General features: G+C 40.9%; 1 protein-coding gene across 2 annotated transcripts in view; it reads right to left on the bottom strand.

Moving 5' to 3' along the window:
* LOC126299546 (elongation of very long chain fatty acids protein AAEL008004-like) overlaps positions 1–16,358 on the bottom strand; it is a 299,627-nt gene extending 283,269 nt beyond the window's left edge. The window contains exon 1 of one of the 2 annotated variants that reach the window (XM_049991540.1): positions 15,886–16,358. The gene's annotated coding sequence lies outside the window, so the exon portion shown is untranslated. The remainder of the gene's footprint in view (positions 1–15,885) is intronic. The other variant, XM_049991541.1, reaches the window with a different exon arrangement.
* Positions 16,359–23,973: the final 7,615 nt, after the last annotated feature.

Raw genomic sequence — 23,973 nt, 5'->3', positions numbered from 1 at the left:
GACCTGACCCATCTCATCGTGTTCCACGCCATTCCGTGAACCATTCTGCCCACTCCCGTTGCACTGCCGAGACACTTCGTCCCACAAGAGCAGCTGAGTCCCAGATGGATGCATCACATTCTCTCATGTCAATAATGCGCTCTCTTCCAAACTCACTGATCTCACGGTGCCGGCCGCGGTGGTCTCGCGGTTCTAGGCGCGCAGTCCGGAACCGTGCGACTGCTGCGGTCGCAGGTTCGAATCCTGCCTCGGGCATGGATGTGTGTGATGTCCATAGGTTAGTTAGGTTTAAGTAGTTCTAAGTTCTAGGGGACTAATGACCACAGCAGTTGAGTCCCATAGTGCTCAGAGCCATTTGAACCATTTTTTTTTTTTATCTCACGGTACGGTTCGCACATACATCTGCGAGGCATCCTTCACGCCTATTCAAGTATCACTGAGTCATTACCTTCGGTTTATAGCGACAACGAGAGGTGCAGGCACATTTTACCGGTTGATGGTACAGCGCCGCGATGTCGATATTGACCATGAACCCGCGGCCTGACATGGTTCAGATGCTAACCATTTCTGCAGGACGTACTAATGTGCATGTCCTGTGAATATGAACGTCCGATCTCTAGTCGTTCAAGGTGTTCTGTTTTTTATGAACTTGAGTGTACATTTTTCTACTTTAAGAGATGTCTGCCATTCACCACACCAACTAGAAATTTGGTCTACACCATCCTGCATCTTCCTACAGCCACACGACGACGACACCTTCACGTACACCACAGCAAACAACCGCAGATTGCTACGCATCTGTCCAACACATCATGAATGTATTGTACAGAAAATAACACCGCCAACGGCCTTGCCGCTGTGGTCACACCAGTTCCCGTCAGATCACCGAAGTTAAGCGCTATCGGTCTTGGCTAGCACTTACGTGGGTCACCGTCCGGGTCTGCCGAGTGACAGCGGGGTGCACTCAGCCCTTGTGAGGCCAATTGAGGAGCTACTTGATTGAGAAGTAGCGGCACCGGTCACGAAAACTGACAACGTCCGGACCAGCGGTGTGCTGACCACGTGACCCTCCATATCCGCATCCAGTGACGCCTAAGGGCTGAGGATGACACTGCGGAAGGTCAGTACCGATAGGCCTCCACAGCCTGTTCGGATGGTGTTTGTTTTTGTTTTATAGAAAATAACAGCTGTCCTATCATACTTCCCTGGAGCGCTCCTGACGGTATCCTTGTCTCTGATGAACACTCGTCTTATTGTGCGACGTACTGGGTTCTGTTACTTAACAAATCTTCGAGTCACTCACATACCTGATATCCTATTCAGTATGATCGTACCTTTGTTAATAGCCGTCAGTGGGGCACCGTGCTTTTCGGAAGTCTAGAAATATGGAATCTACCTGTTGTCCTTTATCCATGTTTCGTAGGATGTCATGTAAGAAAAAGACAAGCTGAGTTTCACACGACCGATGCTTTCTAAAACTGTGCTGATTCGTGAACAGAAACTTTTCCGCCTCGTGGCCCTGTATTATAGTTTACCGGAGAAAATGTTCAAGAATTCTGTAGCGAACCGAAGTTAAGGATATTGATATGAAATTGTGCTGGCGCGTTATTTTACCCTTCTTCTATACGGGAGTCGCCTGCGCTTTCTTCCAGTCGCCTGGGACTTTGCTCTGGGCGAAATATTCGTAATTAATGGGCGTTAGTAGGCCCTAAGGTGCCAATGCCGTAGAGTACTCTTTGTAAAACCGAACTGGGAGTTAAGATGTTCAGTTTTGCATGCGAAAGTCTCATGCTGCTGTTTTTGGAATAAGCTATTTGTATTTTAAGCACATTTTCGCACGTTTCTGAGCGTTAGAGGTCACGCATTTCCCTTGTGAGTTAAAAAAGGTGAGTTCGCTCCTGCAGAAAACTCATCAATTTCTTGCCGTTCGGGCTAGTCTACGAGGGAGGTGCCGATGAAGATAACTTCCGCTGCTGCTATGGATACCAGAAACTTGGCTTTCTTCGCCAGCATTGTTTCATATACCGGCTATTACAGACATAGTGTAATAGTCACTTGGCCGGCCGCTGTGGCCGAGTGGTTACAGGCGCTTCAGTCTCGAGCCGCGCTGCTACAACGATCGCAGGTTCGAATCCTGCCTCTGGCATGTATGTGTGTGATGTTCTTAGGTTAGTTAGGTTTAAGTAGTTCTCAGTCTAGGGGACTGATGACTTCACATGTTAAGTCCCATAGTACACAGACCCATTTGAACCATTTTGAACCAAATAGTCACTTGTCCCAAAACCGGTGCGTCAGATTTTTCTGGTCAAAGGGGTTATACGAAAATCTTTAAATGCTAATTGAATAAAGAATTTTAACATTGCCTGAAACATCCTGAAAACTAGAGGTAACAACTCTGTTTCAGATTTTCAAACGGGTTATTGGTATGAAATTGATATCTTTGAACAACTATTATAAAAATGAGTATATTTTTTGAAAAAAGTTTTTGGGTTGGGAGCAGTAAGTCAAAAATGTCATCAGAACATCTTCCAAGCACTGACGAGTGGAACAAGGGATTAAAAAAGATGAAAATGTTGTACGCTACTTCCAGTGTTTGAAAATACTGTTGTAATATTGGACAGAGAAGATAATTTTCTTATACTTACAGTTTAATTAAAGAATTAGGAAATATTGAATTTGGACAAAACACAGTCCGCCCACGGATACAAGGATGGAAAAAATAATATTGGGTTTCTATTTCAAAAGAACCATCTCGGCAGTCATTTTAATCGTTTTAGAACAACCATGGAATATCTAAATCTAGCATGCTGAACGCTGATTTGAATCGCACCATTACCGAAACAGATTACAGAGCATTAAACGCAGACACTGCTGGAATTGCTACAACCTGTCCCACTGGAAACATGATTGTAAAGGTGATATTAACAAATTAGCTTTTCGGATCATTTTCCCATGGGTTACAGGCTATAGTGAAACCAATTTTCACACTGGCTGATAAATTGGGGCTGACTTCTGTTTGATTGCTTTACTTTGGTACACGGTGTTCATCAAAAAATTTGCGCGTTAACAATGTCTATGAGAAAATATTAATTGAAAAAACGAAATGGAGAAGCTAGCCAGTTGATGTCAACTGCGGGGATACTTCTGCATACCCTTCTTTCTGGACAGTAGGGCTCCCTTTCTTAGAATAATGAGGAGAGCATATTGATTATCCGTTAAAATAAACCGAAAATAAGGATAGGTGATCTTGTGTAGTAATTCTTGAACCAAAAGCGTACTTCTTGTTTAAAATTCGGGAACTTCTTTCCTTTTGGGCCTAAATATGTTAAGTTGAAGTTAGATGTACAAGTAAAAAAATATTCTTCATAGCACAACATGAAGCTGATATTTTTAATGGATAGATTAACCTTCAATACTTTTTATTTTTTCTTAAAAATTGCTCAGCTCGACACTGTCACGAAGGTTTTTAGTGATATCTGTTAACCGTTGCGACATACCAAAAATTTTCAATAAAAATGACAATCAGTTACGTAATATTTTACTGTGTTAGCTGACTTCTTTGCCTATGGTTTCCACCAATTTATGGAATTGTAAGGTTCACTTTCAGCTGCCCAGAGCACACATTACCCCAAAAAGCCTTGGCACAAAATTTAAAAGAAAGTGTTCGTGCGGTAGGTCTGGAACACCAGACGTTCAAGTTGTATTAAGAAGGTAATTAACGATCTCATTGTTGTAGCATCCGAACTAAACAACGCATACGAAGGGTTTTTGGAATGTATGATTGACAAAAGCAAACAGTTTCTTCGTGAGAGTTCCATATTACATCAAACAATAATAACTGTCAAAAAGAGAAAGATCGAGATCTTAACACAACATGCTCAGAGAAAGTCGACGTTCAGCCTATCGTCATCTTTCGGAGATGGAGAAAGATCGAGTCATTGGTACGATAGATATGGCACACTGAATGATCGTCAGACTGTGTCAAGAATGGTAAGCTCCGGTGTCATACCCATCAATATTAGAGTGCCAAATGGCGTAATTCAGCAATATAACGTAAGAATCCACAGTGCAGTTCTTACAAATTTGTCACCCGTATAGCACGCCTGAGATGTGATGGGAAGAGCTACATTTTCATACCAGCCTCCAACCAGCAGTTTACTTGAACTGAAACACCATGTGTGTCAGACATGGCAGTCTGAGCCTGGTTCTTTTTTAACCCCTCCAGGCAACTAACACAACATAATATTCGTGCGTGTGGTGACAACACCTCATACTGATGTTGTTGATGGACAGTTCAGAAATGAATGAAAGTTTCATGATTTAATACCCATTATGTCATGAATTTCTACATAAATAGGTACTGGTGCTTCATAGCGTCACGCACTCCATTTCTGTCAGCACATATTGTGGTGTTTCATTTTGTAGGAAGACGACTTCTTGTCGATGATCAGCTAATTGTGGTAAAACATGCAGCCGCAACATGTCAAGATATTTGCATATTACATATATTAAAGAAGACACACACACACACACACACACACACACACACACACACACACACACAATTCGAAACGCGATTACAGCACGATGTTTCCCATGCACCCGCATAGCTGATACACACCGCCATGTTACACGCTGCAATTCGGTGTCTTCTAGAGGCAGAAGACTGCAAATATGTAGACGTGAAGAAGTTAATACGTTTGGCTTATTTAAAAAGTAGTTGAGTTTACACACAAAAAATTAGGAGCCTATGCTTTTCAGTATGCTCTCGTGATATCGCTGCATTAAAGATGATGTTGGTTTCCAAAATTCGATTCCATACCACAAGTATTGCCTAGATTATAATCATGAACTGGAGACTTGTGACGCAAATCATAATTTTGGAAGTGGATTTAAGGAGGCTTTCAAAACCAGGATTCCGAAAAACTCAGTAAAACAAGTCCGGAACCTTGTATTATAACATGAAATGGAATACGACCTTTAATAATATCTTTCCAACCATTCGATCGGTCAGAGTAGAACCTTGGTAAAGCTTCCAATAAACAAACACACAATATGGGTACGGTTAATTGAATTAGATGTACTGAAAGCTGGCCGATTTCTGTTGATACTCAGTGCTTAAGACAACCTTGACAAATACTGAATTGCAGTGAATAGCTCTTAACTCTGTGGGAGAAAGACAACGACAATGGAAGCTGTCAGTTGGATGTGAACACCAATCCAACCCGCACTGCCGCACGAAGCAGTGCCCCGTGTAACGCCACAAATGAGAGGTTAATTTCAAAAACTGCCACGTGATAATTCCGAACAGTTGAGTTATGCAAGCCAATCGATTATCTGCATTAAACTTTACCATATATTGAAAAGTAATACTGCATAAGTCAGCCATTTACCTGTAATAAAAGGCTTTGAATACTGGGCTGAGTCTCAAATCCCGTAACATGAATATAACTATTTTATTTTTTCCCTTTCAAAACCAACAACGTGTATGCATCAATCTTAATGCTTCGCACCAGGTCACGCCACTCTCGCTGCCTTGCTTCTATGGTGTTAGAGGAAACAGTCAGTCTTTTGTGAGCTGTAGTTGTGAGTACTGTGTGTATTCACAGCCAAGGTGAAGAGCGCAGGAACCGCTACACGACGCAAGGAAAGAATCTCGACAACCATACCTAAAGAAATGCAAAGGATGGGCTTCTAAGACCCCAAGCCTAGTGTCAATGACATTCCTGTTGCAGAGGAAAAGGTGAATGAGGTTCGAAAACCGTTGGTGAACCATTTTGGTGTGCAATGAGCATGCCTCGTGATGACTGGGTGTTGTGTGATGTCCTTAGGTTAGTTAGGTTTAAGTAGTTCTAAGTTCTAGGGGACTGATGACTATAGATGTTAAGTCCCATAGTGCTCAGAGCCATTTTTTTTGCAATGAGCATGGACAAATAGTCCTCGTCAGCACTATTGTAAACATGCAAAATGTGAATACAGATGTGGACGACGAAATGTGTGAACGAAGACCTGTGAAAGAGAACCATAGTATTGTTTTTGTGTAAAAGAAAAAGGACCATTACCTTAATGGCTAAACTTGTATAACCATTACGCTTTCACACTGTTGATCCAAAGGATATAATAAAGGTTTATTTTATTAATTACATGTACTTGCTCTCAAAAGTCTACAACACATATTTTCACTGTTCCCTTCAATTTGAGTTTTAAAACTGACAACGAGCAAATAAAATACACATAATTCTTGACTACAGATCTCCGAATACATTGCTGTTCTTCTCGTTTTTCTTAAAATGTTAGCAAATTTACTTGGCAGATACAGCAACTCACCCTCTCAAATGTGAATGTAAACTTCTCTGTTTTGGAAACTAGTTCATAAAAATAAAGGAATATTTCAAAAGTAATTGATCGCGGCTATCTTATACTGCAGTTAATATACAACCAGCGGGTTCTGCTACATCCTAAATGAAAAATTAAAATTTGAAATAATGCGCGGTACAAAAGAGGCAACTGTAGTCAGATACAGGCGGATACTAATCAAAACCAGTTGGGTAGAGATGTATTACAGCTGTCGAAGACTTATAGCTGATTGATAAGGGATGTTGATTCGATTCCTGAGTGCAGTGACATTTACTGAATGATGTATAGAATAAATAACGAAAGGTTTAGTTTAACAAGACTTCGTGTTCGCTTTCGAGTCATATATTGCTGGTTCTTTTCCAGAGAACAGCCCTTTTCATAAACAACGTATGGGAAATTGGTGCAAGAACACTGAGAAAGGACTGACATTACTGTCATAGATGGAAGAACGTTCACGTAAGTCATACATGCGTGCAAAGAAAATACCGATACCCATGCACTGAGAGGTGGCGCAGTAGTTAAAGACACTGATTCCAGGTTCTAAGTTTTGGTTATTGATAACTTGACACAATTGTCTGAGTTTAATGTGTACAGCACCGAAGATGATCTTTATGTGATCGAAAATCGATTCTGCTATCAATAAAACATCAATATTACGACCAATGCTGAGCTTCCTTTTAATTTAACATATATGGACGTTGTGCACACAGCACTCTATAGAGTCGCCAGTCAATAAAACTAGTCATGTCCAATAAGACTTTTTCTTTAAATGAATACTAACCAAACTAAAAAATTTATACTGACATGGATAAGAATGACTGGTAGCCCAAGGATAAGATAGGGAATGTAAGTGGCAAAAACACTATTGAAAGGAAAAATGAAGAAGGTGCAAATAATTAAGAAATAGAAAAGACTCCAATTGTTACTTCAAGATAATAGTGACGCTCACACTGAAATAGAAGTTTCTTATTTTGCGTATTCAGTTATCTCAGAAAGATTTGGATAGCCCTGTGTTCGTTTTTACGCTAGTGCATTGACGCGAGATGATATGACAAAGTGTGACTCACTGGAAATGTGCCGTACGTAAGCAAAGATGTCGCTTTTCTTTTTCTTTTATTTTCTTCTTTGTGAAATCCCAGACAAAAAGGTCATCATATCTAATATTCCCTTTCTGTCTGTGCTTATTACTCCTTAGTTTTAATGTTTTGAGTTCGTGGACACAGAATTCATGCATGCATATTCATCCTAGTGACGTACATACTGCAGAGGTTAAGAACCACTGCAGTGGTTAAGAAGTTTAAGTCGTACTCGGGAGAATCAGGGTTCAGATCCACTCCAAGAAATCTGCTTTATATTTTACATAGTTTCCCTAACTGGCTGTAGACGAATTTCGGGATGGTTATTTCATAAGGATATTGCCAATCTCATTTTCATTTTTTCCAGTTGAGTGAGTTCTCCATCTCTAAAGCGCGCTGTGGCTATGAAAAGCTGACACTTATTCCCTCCTTCCTTTCATCGCATTGCTGAAGTAATTCTACAACACTCAGTAACGAGGACAACGTCCGGGAAAAACGATTTACTGTAGCAGTTCCATAAGCTTACGTTACTCCGTAATAACAACCCATATCATAAGACCAAATATATGAAGAAAAGTTGACAGCTGTCTGTTAGTGATGACCTAACGCCACAGTCGATAGTAATTATCAAAGTAACACAATCTTTTTTCATTTAAAAAACTGCGAATGCCTGAACGTCAAATTAATGTGTGTTTGTAGCAGTTCATGAGTTGAGAGTATTAGTATTTGCAGAAGTGATGCATAATCCATCAACAGAACTTAAAAATTACATGCAAAGAGAAACATCATTTTCACCCATTAAATTTCATGTGTGTAATCTATTGTACTAACGCGTTCTAAAATACGTCACAAAGTTCGCAGTGTGTTTCCGCGGATCTACAGCTATAAAATGCAATTCGCCAGTTTACATTTGGTCATCATTTTTTTGGGTCTCTTAAGAGTTAATGGTCAATATAAATTAAACAATACTACATGACAAAATTATAATGGTCAATATAAACTAAACAATCCTACATGACAGAATTATAATATGTTTTCAGATCTCCATCTGAACTAATATAGACAGTAACAGACAACTGAATAATATTTGATTGGTAATTTGCTGACATTACGTAACACAGAGAGAAAGAATCTTCAGCATTACAACTTGGAAAAAAATGAGCTGGAAATTTTCCATGAGCACCTGGAATAACCGGTCGTAGCAGTTCCGCTCGTTAGGATTTCGCTACACAAAAACTAAGCCACCTTTGTGTCCTAGGCCCCTACTTCACACTAATGCCAAGGAGACCAAACTGTAGGTGAGCTTGAATCCTGAGACGCGTAACATATTTATCTTCAGAATGTGGCTGGTAAGGAGTCGGACAGTATACGACGACTAGATTATTTTTACTATGTGCTGAGGTAAACATCAGTAATATATACTGTGCCCTTTGAAATGATTGCGTAAGACACTGGTAACAATAATCATTTCATGAAGTTCTCAGGAGCACTAAGATAGGTGCCAAAAATGGTTACAACGCTCTTAAATATTTCTACATTCGTAGGAGACCAAATCCGACCGTTAACATATACTCGGTATACTCTCGACAACCGGACACATTTCATATCGCTAGGATGATAGTCACAGCAGACGATTTCGTGGGTGACAATGTTTTATTTCCGGAGCTGTTTTTCCAGTACATGAATGTCATGCTGTTCATCACATTGAGAGGATACTAATTACCACATATCTTTAATGCGAATGACTGACAGGATCTTAAAAAAATTGTCTAATATTTATCCTTTCAAGAAACATATGACAGTGCTCTCCATATTCGCTACTCTAATTTAAGAACATTTGTAATGGAACTGCGTATCAGACAGAAACCATGCAATACAAGATTGGTTCACTGACAAATATCTCAAATTGTGGAATTTCGACTCATCTGTTCATAGATTGGTTTACACAGTAAATAGTCTGTCTATTTATTATTTACTTTTTGTAGTTAACTTAAGCCAAAACACGAAAAATTTACATATGCCACTGACGCTTAAAGTACCACGTGCCAACTGGCAGCTATTAGTTTCAATTTTCTGCTTCAGTTCGCTTATGTGACCGTACTGTGTGAATTGTGAATACTGTTATGAGTTTGATAAGTCTGATGAACACATGTATACTAGCACACTTTAACAGATAACATTTTCTGTCAATTATATACGCAGCTATCTTTGTTATTATGGTAACTATGAAACTGTTGCTTTGGAGGGGAGCTGCTGTCCTCATAACTGTACTTTTTTCGAAGCAGTGGCCTTTCAACATACGTACATTGCAGGATAAAATTTATCTAACGAATGGTCTGAGTAAACATCTTTACCAGTTTCTGCCATTGCTATACTCATACGACTGTACGTAATTTGTGAGAAAGGCTCTATTTGAAGCAGAGAACATTATTGTCCATCGAAAAGGACGGGACAGATGTCCATTTTAAGCAAACAGTCAGTGACTTAGCGCTGGGACATTTGCATCCTACCAACACAATTGCTCGTCAGTGCACACGGGGACTTCTGTGTGGTACTGCGATAAGTTGATGGATTTAAAACTAATTGAAGCCAACAAGCCCACTGTGTGTACCTTGACGCACGGTTTTTTGCCGTATTGTCATAGTGACGTATTGAGTACGTTGTGTAGAGAAAATTTTCTCTGTTTTACATTTTTTAAAATTTCTTCTGGTAACTTACTTAGGAGCCGTGAAATGGATGTTTCATTGTAACCGACACATGTGAAAAAATATCTTCATCACCCATTTATCTTCATTTCAAACCAAGCCTTTCCACGTTTGCGAATGATTTTATTTTTTTCCGGTGAGGATGTGGATGTCTGCTGAGGTCGCTAAAATTTAGCATCGTCTGCTTTATTCTCTTTTTTACTTTATTCTCTCTTTTACAGCAGCAACTTTCTGTTAGAAATAGATTACTTCAAGCTCGCGTACCTTTCATGTGTGTGTGTGTGTGTGTGTAAATTAGCAAACAAACACGACTCGCCGATGATATATTGATTGTGCTGAGAGCAGAGTTCCAAATTTCCGAGTATGCTGGAGACTGCACACTTCACAGAAACAGGAGTCTACTGCGGCGTCTGCAAATATCGGAAGTGAACCGAGCTCATTCTTATTATAAAAAATGAATTTTGTGTTTTTGTGTCTTCTTAATCTTTATTGTGTTGTTTGCTTTGTCTTGTGACACATTGAGAAGCTATGCCAGATACTGATATTTTTTGCTACTACTGTTCTTCTACAAGACAGACGAAATATCTGAAAGTATAAAAGTATTTACATTCTACATACAAAAAGTATACACTAAGCATAAAAAACAACATAAATAGGTAAACATGTTTTACGCAAAATTGTTTCAACAGTGAAAATGTCGGAATTATTTAATGAGAAAAGTAATTTTCGATGTCATTCATTTGGCACTTACCAAGGAAAAAAAACACAAAGTTTTTGTTTTGTTCACAATATCGGCTGAAGTTTTAGGTGAACTACTCGTTGTACTTTCTGCTTCGCTAAAGCAAGTTACTATCCTCTGCCGCTAGAGGGGTCCGAATTGTAGCGTGTAACATGGCGGTGCGTAACGTAACTATGTCGGTGCATGAGAAACTGCGTGCTGTAATCGAGTTTGGTATTCAAAGAGTTCGTCCACACATGCAGCACTCGGTCCTTCAGCATGACAATACGAGACCATACACGAGCGTTGCGACAAGTGCAACAATTAACGCGTTGGCTTCACTGTCATCGGTCATCTTCCATACAGTCTCGACTTGACCCAATCCTATCTTCACCTGTTTGGAAGATTTATGGAACACCTTCGAGGATTTCGCTTTGATAATGATGAATCGGTACACTAGGAGGTGAGGTTGTGGCTCCGTCAACAAAATCACTGAAGGTATCAACAAACTGGTCTCTCGTTAGGGGCAATGTGTTCGTCAGCATGGTGACTATGTCGAGAAATAAATATGTAGACAAGAAGAATAAAGATGTAGAATATTAATAAAGTTTTTTTATTTAAAAAGCTTTATGAGTTGTCACATAAAAGCTCCGTGGCATTACTTATCGGCACCCACTCTTAGATATTATTTGATATGTTTGCACGTATACATTTTTTCGAGCGAATAAATTTACATTTTCTGAAATGTCTGGATGACACTTTTCCTATTCCTCCAGTTCTCAGGAGTGCAAAGAATTTACCACACAATCTTTGACCTTTGACAAGAATTTCCGATAAGAATTCTGCTTTGGCCATCAATAAACTCTATTACCATTGCTTCTTCCTACATTTTGTTACTATATTTCTATTTTTCATAAAATAGATAGTCCCTCATAACCTCAATTTCACCATTCAGATACCAAAGTGCACAGCACACATCTCTCACAAGACACGCGATTTTGTTGTGACGTGTCATCGAAAATGACCACTTGGAACAGACGAGACTCAGTACAGAAATAAAACGCCAGGAGCACTGCAGTAGATTCATTTGGCTTTAGTAGTCAATTAAGATAATAAAATCGATCGTGTAAAAGAGGCTTTAGACTTTTCGATAGTCGCTTGTTTTATAGCGTGGACCTGTAATAACGGTGATCACTGTGACTAAGTATGTTTCAATCTGCATTTGTAAGGCAGCTTTCAAGTGGACAAAATATAAAAAGGAAGAAAGCAAGCATTTCTTTCAACAAAGCAACTAGAAATTAGTGGAGTTTCTGATGGCCTGCGATGACAAGCTTCTTGGAATGCATCTTCCAGCAAAGATGACAATGAGGCGATTCGCTACGTTTATTGCATCTCGAGTCGATTGCTTCGGTACACATACGCCTCACATAAAATAATGATGAAAACAAAAAATATCAAATATTTTCTTACTCACTGTCCACTCAGAAACAGTCCAACAATTATGACTGCATGACGAAATACAGAAGTTAATTTCGTCTCAAGAGGGTAAAGACGGAAGTAATCGCCAGATAACCACAAATCACTTCATTCTTCTGCCGTTCGCCTGCTTGGTAACTTGCAGAGGTGAACAGAAAACGAAAGATTCCACTGTCGGCTCATATATTCTCAGTTACTTTTGTCTTATACAGTATTTAAAGGATTTGTATTCTGTTCTCAGAGGAATTCAGTGTTTCGGTGACTGCTTCTTTAAAGACACACGGCACACTTCTGGTTCACTTCTCAGAAACTAAGAAATCGTCTATGAACTCCTTGCAGGAACCATGCTGATTTTCCCAAAGAGTGCAAAACGAATTGGAGAGAAATATAGTTTTTTACATGCATGTATTTTGGCAAAAGGTGTATTTAGGGTTGTCTAGCCAGGTTTACGATTCGATGTTTCTATATTTTGATGTTTAGAGATCATACAATGGTCACACTTAACGGCATTTTCCCAGCACCTGACGAAGACGGTTAGGTCCGTCATCGAAATACTATGCGGAAGCATGCCTTTTAGACCTGCTGGAAAACAGGAATGCTTCCATGTGGAAATGTCCGGAGTATAATGTGAACGCAGACGTGTGCAAGTATAAGACGTCATTTTGATTCGAAGGACTGAGTTATTTTTTACGCGCGAAATATGCTTTGGGCCTTTATGCTCACGACCGCCTCTGCAGCCGATATCTCTAATGCTCTGTACTACGTTGGCGTTGGATCTGAAGGCATCCGGTTCGAATCTTGATGGAGGAAGTAATTTTCACAGCCAATACCTGACCGTCAGTGGGTGAGAAGGTGGCAACATTGAGTAATTGCAGGAATACATGGGACACTTACGCTTCACAAAAAAATCTCATATAAAAACTCTCCCAATGTATTACGGAGAAATGGCATGTACTTGTGTTCGTGGCAGTGCGACTGCGGTATGGGGTTGATAAGCTCTACGTCGTCATGTTTCTATTCAAAAAAGAAACGCGTTATTTTGTATGATCATCTGTAATAACACAAATACAACACCATATCCGTACCAGTAGATATATTTTGTTACTGTCCGCACTACTGTACACATTGGAGTATGAATACAAAGGTTAAGAGACGAAACCATTCCGGTGATACCGCTCCTCAAGTAATTCCGACATGTGTCATGTTCTTTCAGGCACACACTTCGCTTGGCTGAGCTATACACGGCACAAATACTCATGACGAACTCCTACATCATACAGATTAATACACTTATCTGTAAAAAGAAGAATTCGTCCGTATATCTTGTTTCGCCACGAACAACCACGACATCGTATCTTAATGTCCGAGTTAGAACTGATAACTGGCGCAGTATATATGTACACTCTTTTCACTCACTTCAGATAGTCCATGACCGAAATGAATTTAATCTTACGTCTTCCGTTAATTGCTTTAGGATGGAAGATGTTGAAACATATCAGTAAACAATCGGACAGAAAATATGTATCCCGAAGACTTCTCCGTTTTAGTCTGTTCTCTTTTGAGGGACCTTGGTAGAAACATGCTAGGTAAATGAACTGGTGCCTCAGCGGGCGAAAGTGTCGGAAGATAATCGTCTGTGCTCGCCATTAAGGAAGCCTTCAGCAGCTTCAGAAATGGCACAAAAGGTAAACCAGGAAGTGAAAAGCACTCGTCAGATACTTCTCTTTACCTCATTTATTTGACAATTTTCGGCAAATCTAACGGTATTTCCTGCCAGATTAGCTAAATATGTTATCGTTACTTTGAATTCGCCACAAATATCATTTGAAAGGCCGAGAGACTTTATAGGAATTTCAGAAGTGTTTTGAGGAGTCACAGGAAGTGAGAGAGTTAATATTTATCTGTAAACATTCTAAATACCAAGGAGAACATCCATTTTGATTACTAAGAACCACAAGAAAACTGAAAAGGTATTCTTACGAAACAGAAGTGAACTGTAACATACCTTGTTTTAAAATTTTGTATATACTGAAATTTTTCTTTACAAAATCCGTCAGTTACCCAATATACCTGGCATTTAACTGAAACAGACGTTTCTCTATTGAAAACTATGCAGTCTTTTTTGAAATTCGGGAACTGCTGTTGTACCTACAGGGGTCAGATATAAAATAAAGACATACGAGCTAGACACACAGTCCGCATCCATGGGGAAGACGGTATACAATCGAGCTGTAAACAGCTCTGTGAAGAAATCTGTTTACTACGGCTTTGCTGTAAGTGAAAGGTTCTAAATGAAGGCTAGCCGTACCATGATATATCAAGGCAGCATTGCTGCCCGCCTTATAGTACGGTGCTCTAGACAACGGACCAGAAACGCATATTTTCTCCGTTATCTGCGCATTGCATACTGACTCTGGCACATATCTTGTATATTTCTGAACAGTTCTTCTGATGAAAAGCTACACCTTCTTATTGTCCAAGGAAAATTAATTTTACGTCGATTCGAAGCGTGAATGTTGGCTTATATTAAAAGAATTATGATCGACATTAGAGCTGAAGCTCCATTTCGGGGTTTGAGATTATGGCGGGGTAAGGGTCAAAGGTGACGAAGTTCAGCAGTAAACTTTGATCTATTTGGGACTGTTGTGAACGAAAAGAGCCGTTGACAGTGATATCCACTGACGGAATACCTCTTCGTTCTGAATACCTGATGAAAAATTCTCTGGTACAATACACCTAAATTAGCTAAATCATGCATAGCCTATCTGCTACCCAAAAATAGCCGAGTGACTGAAGCCTGCGTGATTAAGTTTTGAGACCAGTTGGAGCGAAGGAAGGCTACAGTTTAACACCCCATCAAGAACAAACACGCTATAGGTAGATTGACAGCTCAGTTGTGAAGGGAGAGGAAAGAAGCCGTATTGAAGGAAAAGTCTCAGCATTCACATGAAGAGGTTTAGAGAGCCAGATGAAAACCTAAAATAGCTTGGCTTGACAACTATTTGCACCCTGATTCTCCCGCATCCAAGTACAGTGCCTCAGAAATTGCCACTCCTCACTCGGTAACAGTTTGCAACTATTACTAATGCCTCGTTTAATCCTAGATTACCAAATACTTATAAAATTTACAGTTGCACTTGGTACCCATTCGCGGTTCCCACCAACCTGGTATCGTCGGTATAGGGTGTAAAACAGGACATTTTGCACTTATTTTGTATGTGACCTACCACTAGAGACCTTACAACTGTAATTAACTGGTGCATAAACAATAAATGATCATGTCCTTTGAATAAAGTGAGGAGTAGTAAAATTTACTATGGTTTAGTAAAAATATAACATTTCCCCCATTCTAGTTTCAATTGTCATCGATTTGCATGACTAGTATACACAATTTGATAGACCAGCTGTTAGAAATGTTTTATGTTAAAATAAAATTAATACTGTTAAGGGATGTGAATCACCGTGTGCTTGCATAATTCAGCAGTTATCTCTCGAGTACAAGAATTACTTCAAAGAATCTGTGGCGCACACTGCAACTAGTACTCTGTCATACCGTTGAGTTGCTGAAAAGCAAAAAACGCCGTTGTCCCTGTGGAGAAAGATCTTTCACAGCATCCGCGTCCGTAGCAGGAATGCCGATGCGCCGGCCAGATCGTCCGAACACACGCACACTCACTCACAAAGCGCAGCTCGTCGGCCGCGTCCTGTGGAGCTGAGCTGACTTACTTGACGGCGGCGAAAGCGAGGTACGAACTGAGCGTCTCGGCGCGGCAGTCGGCACAACACTGCGATCGGACACGGTGAGAAAATGTACTGCGGAGCGGAGCAGCTCTTGCTTTCTCCTGCGGCGGAGCTGGGCGCGCGCGGCCGCTCTGCCACCCGTATATATAGGCTCGCCCGGTCGAAGGAGGGGGGCCGACTTACGCGGCCTCGCCGCCCGCACTTGTGTCATCAAGCACGTATGCACCTCGCTTACACATCTTCAATTACACTTCTTAAAAATTTCCCAGTTATTCAATGACTAGCGAACCCGAAATGCGTCGCAATTTCTAAATAGCTTTGGTACGTCCTAATCTCCGTCTCTCCCATCTCTGTCCATGTTCTCCTCCCACTCTCTTTGTACATCTCCTCCTCTCCCCCCCCCCCCCTCTTGGGTCACATCATCCTCCCTCTCACTTTCCATCTTCTTCCTCCCCTCAATCGCTCTCCATCTCCCCCTCCCCCTTCCCTCTGACCATCTTTTCCTTCTCCCTCTCTATGTCCATTTCCTTCTCTCTTTCCCTCTTTATTCATATCCTTCACCACCCTCCCTCTGACCCTGAGACTTGTTTATTGTCACTGCAAACGAAACCTTGATTGGAGTATAAGTCACTTAAAATGAATAAATTGGCTGGGATCATTAAGACGAGGGGTATGGGAGACCTTTTCACCTCCTGAATCCGTGAGGATAGTAGCTTCAGTGAAAGTATTTCTCATAGTTTTAATTTGTGAACGGGTAGGACTACAAAGTTTCGGAGGAGTCATATTCCATAGTAATATTCTAATCATAAGTTTACAAATCACAAATACAACATTCCACTTTCCTCTTAAAACTAACTGTGACGAAAGAATATATATATATATATATATATATATATATATATATATATATATATATATATATATATATATATATATAATGAGGAAGAATATATGTGGAGGAAACAACTAGTCTAACGGTTTAAATATATATAATATATAATGAGAAAGAGTATATGTGGAAGAAACAATTGGTCTAATGGTTTACATGCCCTGATATACACTACTGGAAATGGAAAAAAGAACACATTGACACCGGTGTGTCAGACCCACCATACTTGCTCCGGACACTGCGAGAGGGCTGTAGAAGCAATGATCTCACGCACGGCACAACGGACACACCAGGAACCGCGGTGTTGGCCGTCGAATGGCGCTAGCTGCGCAGCATTTGTGCATCGCCGCCGTCAGTGTCAGCCAGTTTGCCGTGGCATACGGAGCTCCATCGCAGTCTTTAACACTGGTAGCATGCCGCGACAGCGTGGACGTGAACCGTATGTGCAGTTGACGGACTTTGAGCGAGGGCGTATAGTGGGCATGCGGGAGGCCGGGTGGACGTACCGCCGAATTGCTCAACACGTGGGGCGTGAGGTCTCCACAGTACATCGATGTTGTCGCCAGTGGTCGGCGGAAGGTGCACGTGCCCGTCGACCTGGGACCGGACCGCAGCAACGCACGGATGCACGCCAAGACCGTAGGATCCTACGCAGTGCCGTAGGGGACCGCACCGCCACTTCCCAGCAAATTAGGGACACTGTTGCTCCTGGGGTATCGGCGAGGACCATTCGCAACCGTCTCCATGAAGCTGGGCTACGATCCCGCACACCGTTAGGCCGTCTTCCGCTCACGCCCCAACATCGTGCAGCCCGCCTCCAGTGGTGTCGCGACAGGCGTGAATGGAGGGACGAATGGAGACGTGTCGTCTTCAGCGATGAGAGTCGCTTCTGCCTTGGTGCCAATGATGGTCGTATGCGTGCTTGGCGCCGTGCAGGTGAGCAAATAGGAAATAAGTCGGCCAAGAACTTTTCCAGATTTTTACTAACAACATTTCCACTTTATGTATTACATACCTATTAATGGAACATATGAATTAAACAAATATGTAGCCTATGTCCGTCAGAACGTTTATTACAGTATCATGTAAAAATTAGAAGTAAATTGGTCAAGAACATTTTGAGCTTTTTGCTAACAATGTTTCCTCCTAATTTACTATATACACATTTTATACCACATATATTAAACAAATATTTAGTTATGTCCAGTCGAATGAACCTAGAGTGTCAAGTAAATATTTGAATTAAATCGGTCAAGGACATCTCCAGATTTTTTAAACCACCATTTCCTATTAATATATAAGGTGTCTCATTTATCTTGACCACCATAAATAACTGTTTGACCAGATGCAAATTACAAAATGTTTCAAACAAATGTTCTTTAGCCGTCAGTGGGAAATCAATCAGCATGGTTACCTTCGTTGTAGCTTTGCTTTTTTACAAAGATATGAAGAGCGGTATGACTTTTTTAAATGGCACCCTGTATTTTTTATTCGGTAATTCATTTCCTCTCCTAAAGACCTATTCAGAAATGTATCACAGTGTACCATTCACTGAAACACAACGTTATTAATTACATGACACAACATTGACTTTGAGCCCGGGATCACAAAATCGTCCACTAGCCATAGTTGTCAGAAAACAAATGAAAACCAAGGAAAAACATAACACAAAATTGACTTTGACTCTTCTGTTCCATTGCCCAGGAGCAGAACATTCAAAGATGCTCAAAGTGGTGGCCCTGGACACCGATACCCTGGCGCACTCGTTGAATGAAAGAAATATTTACTGCTTCAAGTGTTTCCTGCTAAAGAGAATTGCAAAAAAGCACGCTACGTTCCTGCATGTGCTATGGAGTTGTTGGAATATCGCGATAGACAGCGTCTTTAATGCTTCCCAAAAGAAAAAAGTCCATATGATTTAAATCAGGAGACCTAGCAGGCCAAGTAACTGTTCCTCCTCCACCAATCCATCTGACAGGATACCTTAGGTTCAGAAAACGACGTGCACGCAAGGCATTATGTGCTGGACGTCCATCGTGTTGATACCACGTAAGCACTCTGGTTCTTAGCGGCACTTCATCCAGAAGAGGAGGAAGAATTAGTCTGAGGAAGTCGGCATACGCTGTGCCGTTTAGACTACCATTGATGAAATAACAGCCAATAATAGTAGTACCAAGCATCCCACACCATACATTCACTCTCCATTGACGCTGATGTTCCATCTCTCTAAGCCATCGTTGGTCGTCGCTGGACCAATAATGCAGGTTCCTTGTATTTACCTGTCCTTTGTTTGAGAAGGAACATTCATCGGTTAATAGAACATTGGAGAAGAAGTTCGGGTTGGCGAGGATTTTCTGCTGTGCCCACTGACAGAACTGTACACGTTTCTGGAAATCATTTCCATGCAATTCTTGATGTAGGTGTACATGGTAAGGATGTAACCGGTGACGTGTAAGAAAGCAATGCACACTACGTTTAGGAATGTCAATCTCGTGTTCAAGTTGTCGTGTGCTCACATGTTTCATAGCAACGGAAGTGAGAACTGTAACTTCGGCAGCTTTGTCTGTGAGAGTGCTACGACTATTGCGTTGTCGTGGGTTGAAACTTCCCTTTTCCTGAAGCGTCACAACAAGACGAGAAAACATCTGTCGGGAGGGTGGGTTCTTGTCAGGATATCGCTCTCTGTGCAGTTCCTCTGCCTGCGTAGCATTTCGCCTACCTACAACAACAACAATAATAAAAGAAACGTTACGTCGATGCAGTTTGTAGTGAAACACAGCCTTTACTGTGTGCCTCATCTACACAACCGTATTTAAAAGGACTAAACAACTGTACCAAACATAGGAAAACAATATTGCAATTACTGTTTTGTTAATTTACATTCCCCATAGATGAGTTGCATTTCTACCTTCTCTTCGTTGGTGTACATTCTGCTCACATAACTCTTCAGCTGACGATGGTTGACGGAATGACAAGTGTGCATTCTACTTACGTTTACATTTGTCCTCTGTCAACCTCAGCACGTGGCTGTGTTCCATTATCCTGAGTGCCTACACTAAGAGCTAACAGCGTCAACGTCAATGTTGTGTTATGTAATTAATAACGTTGTGTTTCAGTGAATGGTACACTGTGACACATTTTTGAATAGGTCTTTAGGAGCGGCAATGAATTACCGAATAAAAAATACAGGGTGTCATTTAAAAAGTGATACCGCTTTTCATATCTTTGTAAAAAAAACAAAGCTACAACGAAGCCAATCATACTGGCTGATGACACCATGATGGTTAAAGAACATTTGCTTCAAACATTTTGTAATTTGCATCTGGACAACCAATTATTTAGGGTAGTCAAGATAAATCGGACACCCTCCTATGACATCCTAAATTTTTATTAGTGTACCACGTAAAAATTTCAAATTGGCAAAGAACTTTTCGAGATTTTTGCTAACTATATTTCCGTTTTATGTATTACATAATATTTATATACTGTATATAATAAAAAAATAGGTACCCTCGGTCCATTCAAACGTTTATTAGAGTGTTGCGTAAAAATCTGAAGTTAATCGATCACGAACTTCGCGAGGTGTTTGGTAACAACCTTAAACTACGAATTATACGAGGGTCATTCGATAATTAAAGAGACAAATTGGTCTGGGGAAACACTGTATGATCAGCTGATGTATGAACGTTGTTTTGTTTATAACCTCAGAAACACATTTCAAGATGGCGGGTCCGCTTGAAATGTCCACATTAGTTGAACAACGTTCTGTTATTCGTTTTTTACTTGCTGAAGGCGAGAAACCAGTTAGTACTGGTACAGTTCATAACATTATCTGTAACAAGCTGAAGCACTGCAAAACAGTGCAAGATGGGTCCAAAAGAAGTTGACTTGGCTACACAAGGAAACAAGGTTGAGAGTGTGCACAGAGCTAAAGGAACATTATAAAAAGAGAAGATGAGCGCTTCCTCAACAGAATTATAACTTGTGAAGAAACTTGGGTTCATATTATGGCGCAGAATCAAAAAAGACAAAGCATGGAGTGGAACCACACCAACTCACCTGTCAATAAAAAATTCAAAACCGAATCATTAGCAGGAAAAGTCATGTTAACGGTGTTTTGGGGTGCTGAAGGTCCAGTTTTTTGTAATTATCTCTAAGAGCAGCCTACAATGAGCATAATACTACTCGGATTTGCTTTTAAACAAGGGTGGAGAGGTGTGATTCTCCAGCGAGACGGCTACGTCAGCATATTGCTCAACTGGCCAGTGGAACCATCGACAAAATGGGCTGGGAAGTACTGCCTTATCCCCATTACAGTCTTGTTTTAGCACCTAGTGATTTCCATTTGTTTGGTGCACTGAAGGAACTGTTATGTGGAAAGAGGTTCCAGGACAATGAGGATGTGAAAAAGTTTGTGGGAAATTGGTTCAAATGGCTCTGAGCACTATGGGACTTAACATCTATGGTCATCAGTCCCCTAGAACTTAGAACTACTTAAACCTAACTAACCTAAGGACAGCACACAACACCCAGTCATCACGAGGCAGAGAAAATCCCTGACCCCGCCGGGAATCGAACCCGGGCGCGGGAAGCGAGAACGATACCGCACGACCACGAGCTGCGGACTATGGGAAATTGGTTCAAACATCATGGTAAAGAGTTCTTTGCAGGCGGAATAAAAAAGACCGTTGGAACAAGTGCATAAATGTTCAAGGGGATTATGTTGAAAGGTAGAAAAAGTATTGTTTTGTAAAAATAAACGCTTTTTTCTCCAGACCAATTTGTCTCTTTCATTATTGAATGCCCAAACGTTTCTAAGAGTATCTAGTAGGAATGTGAAGTATATTAGTCAAGAACTCATCAAGATTTTTGATATAAGTCTTTTCCTTATATATAGTATACCCAGGGTGACAGTTGTTGAACTATACGAAAACAAAGTAAATTAGTTACAATCAACGGCGTACACACACTTTATTCAACATGTAACTGTCACTACAGATATTCTGATTTAGGTTATGACATGTTCAATACGCCTGCCAGCACTGGCGATGATGTGGCGCAGACGAATAGCGAACAGCATGATCCGCTGAAGTGTCGGATCATCGATGTTGTCGATGACCTCCTGAATGACAGTTTTCAGCTCTTCAATGATTTTGAGGTTATTGCTGTGTACATTATATTTAATATAGCCCCATAAAAAGGAGTCACACGTTTTCAGATCCGGAGAATATGGCGGCCATGGTAGTGGCCTCTGGGTGCCCCAGAGCCGGAATGCGGTCCCAAAAGTGCTCCTCCAGGACATCAAACTCTCTCCTGCTCCGTCTTGCATTAACCACATCTTGTCGAAATCTGGGTCACTTTGGATAATAGGAAAGAAATCATCTTTTAAAACATTCACGTACCATTCGGGAGTCACCGTGTGGTCAAGGCATATAGCACCTATTATTCCGTGACTGGACATAGCACACCACACAGACACCCATTGAGAGTGTAGAGACTTCTCGATCGCGAGATGCGGATTCTCAGTCCCCAAAATGCGCCAAGTTTGCTTATCAACGAACCCATCCAAATGAAAGTGGGCTAAACTAAACCATATTCACATCAAAGTTCTTTTCGTCAAGTCTGTGGACAATAGGGTTGGCGAAACTTAACCGCTGTTCCAAGGCTCTGGGGTTTAATGGCTGATGAGTTTGAATTTTGTATGGGAAGAGATGCTCGTCATCAACAACAACTTATCGCAGTCTCGCAGTTGATTCCTACTTGTCGTGTAGCTCGTCTGATCGATTTCCTGGGGCTGGTTTGACACACAATGCGTGTCTTCTCGATGTTTTCAGGCGTTTTCACCCTTGTTGGACGACCGACATTGCCAACACTGTTGTCACGAACACTACCCGTTCTCTCAGACTTGTGAATCAAATTCCTGATTGTTAGCATACTTGAACCGGTTGTCTTCAGCTTGAACTCAGGCACAAACTTCCGTTGAAACGGAGTTGTGCTGTTAATGCTCGCATAGTAGGCCTTCACAAGCGCTATACGCTCAGGCACATTTTCATGTGCAAATGTCCGACAACAAACAGGCGCGTGCGCATGCGCGGTACTAATTCCCATCATGCCCCGCGGCCAACCGTGCAGTTTGAACATCCTAACGCAAACCGTTCGAAAGTTATGACGAATTTATTTCATATAGTTCAATCACTGTCACCCTGTATATTTCTATACGACATACATAAAAAAACTGTGTAGCGTATGTCCGTCTGAAAATTTATTAAAATATCGTACAAACGTTTGAAATAAACCAATCAAAAACTTTTCGAGAGTTTTGGTAACAACTTTAAACTACAACTTGTCTGTATATAGTCGTAGAGATTTGGCATACAGCATTACTCATTAAATATAATGATAATATTGGAAGAAAAGACATAAATACAAATGATACATTAAACTAAAAAACAGGTCTCTAGAAGAGCTTAGCGTTCCAATGGATTGGAAAAGGGCACAGGTCATCCCCGTCTTCAAGAAGGGACGTCGAACAGATGTGCAGAACTATAGACCTATATCTCTAACGTTGATCAGTTGTAGAATTTTGGAACACGTATTATGTTCGAGTATAATGTCTTTTCTGGAGACTAGATATCTACTCTGTAGGAATCAGCATGGGTTTCGAAAAAGACGGTCGTGTGAAACCCAGCTCTCGCTATTCGTCCACGAGACTCAGAGGGCCTTAGACACGGGTTCACAGGTAGATGCCGTGTTTCTTGACTTCCGCAAGGCGTTTGACACAGTTCCCCACAGTCGTTTAAAGAACAAAGTAAGAGCATACGGACTATCAGATCAATTGTGTGATTGGATTGAAGAGTTCCTAGATAACAGAACGCAGCATGTCATTCTCAATGTAGAGAAGTCTTCCGAAGTAAGAGTGATTTCAGGTGTGCCGCAGGGGAGTGTCATAAGACCGTTGCTATTCACAATATACATAAATGACCTGGTGGATGACATCGGAAGTTCACTGAG

Source organism: Schistocerca gregaria, chromosome X, assembly GCF_023897955.1.
Source record: "Schistocerca gregaria isolate iqSchGreg1 chromosome X, iqSchGreg1.2, whole genome shotgun sequence".
In the NCBI taxonomy this organism is placed as follows: domain Eukaryota; kingdom Metazoa; phylum Arthropoda; class Insecta; order Orthoptera; family Acrididae; genus Schistocerca; species Schistocerca gregaria.
This window is presented reverse-complemented; position numbering and strand designations above follow the sequence as displayed.